Here is a 5,825-nt window from a genome sequence, read left to right as displayed (position 1 = left end):
CATTTCATCGGCACACAGCCCATTTCATTATTGACACATGTATTCATTCTGAATGCAGGTTGGTTCCCGCAGCGTACGGGGGTATGGTTCCACCGCCGCACGGGACTGGTACGCTGAGCTCCCGGAGGCTGTCCAAGATTTGGTAGGTTTGGCAGGATTCGGGGCTTTCTGCGTTGGGTTGTCCCGTTGCTCTGCCAGGAGGACTCTGATGGCAGCCTTGGTAGAGAGATGGTGGGACACCACCAACTCCTTTCATTTCTCTGCTACCGGGGACATGACCATGACGCCTCTAGATTTCGCTGTGTTGACTGGCTTAGACATAGGAGGTTGGCCCATCCCCTATGATGAGGATATGGGCGAGTGGGAGGCCGCTTGGATGTATCTATTGGGGGCTCGCCCGCCTGTTGACAGGGTTTCTGGGAGAGTCCGATACACTTGGTTCTCTTCCCATTTCCGGCGGGCGGAGATGGTGCCCGAGACTCCTGAGGAGACGGAGCAGTACGCCCGTGGTTTCCTTATGTTCCTCTTCAGGACTACCCTGTTCGCCGATAGAGGGAACACAGTCGGGCTATACCTGCTGAGCGCTCTGGTTGACCTATCACAGGTCCATCGATATGACTGGGGTGGCGCCGGCCTGGCTACCCTTTACTTTTATATGAGCGCGACCTCCCGCGGGCGGGGAGATTTACTTGGCGGCTACTGGAGAGCCTGGGAGGTACTTTTCTGTCCCCTTGATTTACATTTCTGCTCTTCATTACTTGTACATTGCACACACAGCGCACTTTTACAGTCTGTATTTTGCTCTCAGTATTTCGTACTTACATTCTGCACTGCTTTTCTCAGCTATGGGTCTATGTATACTTCCCAGCATTGGCCCCAGAGTTGGAGGTGGCAGGGCTTCCCATGACCCCATACTCACTAGTGTTCGAGGGCCCGCACCGGGCGAGACCCCGAGAGACCCTCATTTACCTGCGACAGTACTTTGACACTGTGCGGCATTCGGAGGTACTTCAGAAGTTTCAGTTCCTTTCATTTTCATCTTTGATTTGCTCTGTATATTCCCGATTTCTGATTGGTTTATGCATTTATCATCCGCAGATCTCATGGCAGCCTTGGGCGCCTCTGGGTGATGGTCTCCGACTTCAGTATACCGGAGGGTCGGACATCTCCCAGTATAGGGTCCTGCTCGAAGGGCCGGTTGGCAGGGCATGGTTCCTGGGGGAACGTTTTCTGCGTCAGGTATGGGGGTATCTTTCTCAGGATCCTCCCGCAGTACCCCCAGTCAGTATGCGGACTGCTAACAGGCTCTCTTACTCAGAGGTAGTCGGCGCTATGCTGGGTAGCAATGCTTTACTATATCTTGAGGAGGGGGACTACGCCACTTACCGTCACATATATTTGATGCCTCCATTGACGGGAGCTCGCACCCCGATGACGAGGCCTGCCGGTATGTCATCCTCGGGCCAGGCCCGGGCTCGGGCTACAGACGCCCCTTCTACTAGTAGGGCTGGTACATCTAGAGGTGGGGGTAGACCGGTTCCTCCGATTCCGTCGACTTATCCTCATCCTGGATGGCCAGATATGCCGACTGAGTTGATGGCGTGGCAGTATGGGGCTATCTCTCCGACCCCGATCCCGCTAGAGCCTCCGATGCCCAGTGATCGATACGCCATTGATCCTGACTCACCGCTGGTATGCTTCACTGTTTTTTTTTTCATTCATCATTCAGATGTTTAGACATTCTTTTGTTCACTGATGATTATGAGCTCATATTTGCAGCCATCGCGAGGGTACATGGAGGAGGTGGTTGGACTGGTGGCCACACTCGAGGGCATGGTCCTGCGTAGGGAGGCACAGTTGTCTGTCGTGGGCATTCAGGTACCCTTCAGTTTTCTGGCATTTATCATACTTCTGATGACATGCTGATTTCTACTGCATCGATAGACTACTTGTGTAGAGCACATCTGACACACACCCCACTTGTACACTGTATTTACATGCACCCGCTTCACGTAGCCTTTGCTTGTATCTGCATCTGATGTATATATTTGGACTGATGTATTTGAATTGAACTCTTTGTTTTCAGATGCCTTCATGGTCCGGTTAGCCGCAGGCCAGGCCACCTGGGCCTCCTTGGGGAGCTGGGCCATCTGGACCTTTTCAGGGAGTTGGGTCACCCGGGCCTTTTCAGGGGGCGGGGCCATCCGGGCCTTCCCGAGGAGCCGGGCCATATAGGCCTTTTCGAGGAGCTCGAGGAGGGCCTGTCCGCAGACGCAGGGCTCACATTGTAGAGGTGGAGCCTGATGAGGAGGAGGAGGATGCTGAGGAGGAGGAGGAGGAGGCTACCGATCGTCAGTCAGAGACATCTACTGAGGAGGGCTCCAGTCTTGGTTCGGGGAACAGAGGCGAGGCTGAGGGGGATCCTGAGGATGACAGCTCTGACTCAGATGATGATGATGGTGCAGAGGTTGTCCCGCAGAAGAGTATGAGGAGTGCTTCTCATTCCCGCTCCCGAGGACATTGATGCTGTTATTTCCTGCTTTATTTTTCTTGTTGCTAGTAGTTTGTAGCACTTTGCACATTGTTAGGCAGTTTTATTTTTGTAAAACTTGTACCTTTGTTCGTTGTAAAGCATGATGGAATGAAATAGCTTTTGAAAAGGTGTTTGTATTTCAAACTTTTAGCATCGTATCGCATCATTTTATTTCGCACAAAAAAAAGAATTTGAATGGGAATGTGCATTGTGTAATCACCAAGTCAGGTAGTGAACCGACGCAACAAACTAAGCAACTCAACCTACTAAGATATAACAGAACCTTAGGAAGTTTACAACTCGATAAGCAAAATGCAACAACGTTGACAACGCAAATAAACAAGACTTTAAACAAAGATTGCTTAAACAGAGCGCAATGACTCAAAAACACGAAACACGTCCGCTCGACAAACAACTCGATAAGCAAAACAACAACTCGATAAACAAAACTCAGCAACAACAGAGCGTACTTCTGACGATCTGGGCACCGGAACGCATCCGAAACAGAGGGAAATGAAGGTCTTTGACTCTCCCGTTGCACGGAAATGCTTGGAATTTTCCCTCGAAGGGTAAAACAGGGCCAAGGGGATACACTGCAGCATTGCCGGCCATCTTTGGGAGCCGGCCGGCCAAATTTGTGGAGAGAGACAGCTGGCCGGCCATTATTGAAAAAGAGAATGGCTGGCCAGCCAGAAAAGGTGGCCGGCCGGCCACTTATTCCTGCAGCCACCTGGTTTTTGACACGTGTCCCCGTGAATAGTGTTTTTCCCTCTATAAAAGCCTCAACTTCGGGAACATTCATTTCATCTTAGTTTTACACAAAGATGGAGGCGTTTCTCGCGGAAAATCTCACATCTTGGATCTCTTCTCTAGATGGCTCGGAAAAGCTGAACTTCCGGGGTTTCGGCTTGAATGCACTATTCACGCTGAGCCGTACTCCGCTACAGCTCCCTTTTCTCTATGCCGCGGCAAGGTTCTGGAATCCAGTGACGCACGTTTTTAGCTTTGGCGGCCAAGAGATGTGTCCCACTTTCGAAGATTTTTAGGTTTTGATGGAGTCTGAATGCTCTGAAGTGATCTTGCCCCAGCTCCATTTTGGCCATGCTCAGGCTTTAGGGCGGATGTGTGGGCTCACGGCGCATGACGCTCGATCTCTGATCTGCAGTGGGGAACTGGACATCCTCGGCTTGATCCATCGTTTTTCTGACGCCGGTGACCGCAGCAACCATTATTGGCAGGGTTTCCGGCAACACGCCCTCTGCTTATGTTTGTTGTCTCACTTTCTGCTTTCCTCGGGCTTCGGCGGGGCTAGCATTCGCCTGATTGAAGTCGCCCAAGGCTTGAGAGAAGGGAAGAGCTGTATTGCCATGACCTTGGCCGAGACACTGATGGGCTTAGATTCTGTCTATCGCCGGGAGGCGACTAGGTTCGCCGGGAGTCCACTGCTGCTGCAGGTAATGTTTCCCACCCGACCTCACATATATATTTGCTCACATCACTCGACCCTCAGGCTCGGTTTTTCTCACAAAACCCTTGTCTTACTTTTCTCTCATCGTACATCTCTCTGTTCTTTATTCTCTCATTTTCCATCCCTCCCCTAGGTATGGTAAATGGACAAGTTGCAGGTTGTGGACTCTTGCCCGGCCTATTCAGTTCGAGGCTACTTCTTTCGGCAGCGCCTAGTCAATGCTCTTGACAAAAGGTGGTGGTTCGATTGGATGTGCAATTTGTCCGCAGACGGCATTGCTTGGCGTTGTCCTTGGCTCAACCTCCCGGCAATGAGCTATAGTATGTCTCGGCTGATTGGGATCCAATTGATTGGTCTAACCCACTGCGTATTCTATTTTCCGTTCCGGTTTCTGCGTCAGTTTGGTCATGATCAAACCTGCCCACCGGAGGGGATTGAGTACCTAGCCGCTTTCCCGATCCGGGGTGCACACCTTGCCCGATATGCCACAGCATGGAGGACTAGAGAGCTCCTGGCCCCTGCTTCTACTTTCAGTTGCACTTTGTCCGATGAGTGCTTGGATTGGCTCAATGAGGAGGCACAGGTTGGGCCTAGCTTGGCATCAGATGCTTCGTCTAGCTCTGGGAGGGGACGCAGAGATACTTGATTCAACTATGCCTCAAATTTATTGTTTTATTAGTATTTTCAAGTTTTCTTTATGAATGTACTAAAAAAAGCAACTTCGATTGTAATGCAAGAGCAGGAGAACTCAGTTTTGAAATCAATGAAATTAAAAGTTGTGGTACTGAAAATTTTCCGCTTTTGGTCCCAAAAAATGGTCTTAGTCGTAAAAAGATTAATTTGAACAAAGTCGACTTTTATTAAAACATTTCAAAACTATTTTCGATGTGGATCAGAACTGGACACGCCGAAGATCTGTCACTGAGATGCACAACCCCAGATCCCTGCAACTGGAATGTTGCCCCTAGTCTGAAGAACAATGCGGCACTTCATAGCAACGGAAAGTTGCCCCTAGTCTGAACAGCACTGTACCGGAGATCACGATAAATGCTGATGGATAAAGATGCCTGAGACGATCAAAATGGACAGAGTTGATCGGGGAAAAGTTTATGGCTGAACTTCAAGGTGAAGTTGCCTACGTATCCCAAAGATGGGAATCAAGCCTTACGTAGTTCAGGCCAAGGTTCACTCGAGTATTTTCACTCTCCTTTTGCGCTCTAACTTTTGCCAAGGCCGCCCTTTGCGGGTTTTCAACCTTGCGAGCTCAGTTTTTATATTTTCTAATTTTTTGTGCCCTGACTTTTGCCTAGGTCGCCCTTTCGGGTTTTTGGCCTAGCGAGCCTCTCAAGAGTAATATTTCTTCAACTTGTCCATATTGATCGGTTGTGAGAACTCCAAGCCATCTAGATCCATCAGAACCACAGCTCCACCTGACCAGATAGCTTTGATGATGTAAGGACCAGTCCAATTGGGTTTGAACTTGCCCCTTGGGTCGTGGATGGGAGCTCGGTTGTCTTTGAGCACCAAATCTCCTTCTTTCAGATTCCTGGACTTAACCTTCTTGTTGAAAGCCCGGGCAATTCTGCGTTGATAGCCTTGGATGTGGTACAGTGCTTTTAGTCTTCTTTCATCAAAGAGCATGAGTTCTTCGAATCTGCTTTGCTGCCAATCTGCTTCGGCTATTTGGCATTCAGCCAATACTCGTAACGACGGAACCTCAATCTCGATGGGTAGAACAGCCTCCATTCCATAGACCAATGAATATGGAGTTGCTCCAGTAGAATTTCTGATTGAAGTCCTGTAGCCCCACAGAGCAAATGGCAG

General features: G+C 49.8%; 1 long non-coding RNA gene across 1 annotated transcript; it reads left to right on the top strand.

Moving 5' to 3' along the window:
• Nucleotides 1-287: 287 nt before the first annotated feature.
• On the top strand, nucleotides 288-1,235 carry LOC145799106 (uncharacterized). The gene is made up of 3 exons (XR_014341113.1): nucleotides 288-715; nucleotides 844-1,005; nucleotides 1,099-1,235. It is a non-coding gene; the product is annotated as an uncharacterized LOC145799106 (long non-coding RNA).
• The last annotated feature ends 4,590 nt before the right edge of the window (nucleotides 1,236-5,825 follow it).

This window comes from Camellia sinensis, chromosome 9 (genome assembly GCF_055761805.1).
Source record: "Camellia sinensis isolate YWXY chromosome 9, ASM5576180v1, whole genome shotgun sequence".
NCBI classification, from domain to species: Eukaryota; Viridiplantae; Streptophyta; class Magnoliopsida; order Ericales; family Theaceae; genus Camellia; species Camellia sinensis.
Note: the sequence above shows the minus strand (reverse complement) of the source record. Positions and strands in the feature narration are given on the sequence as shown.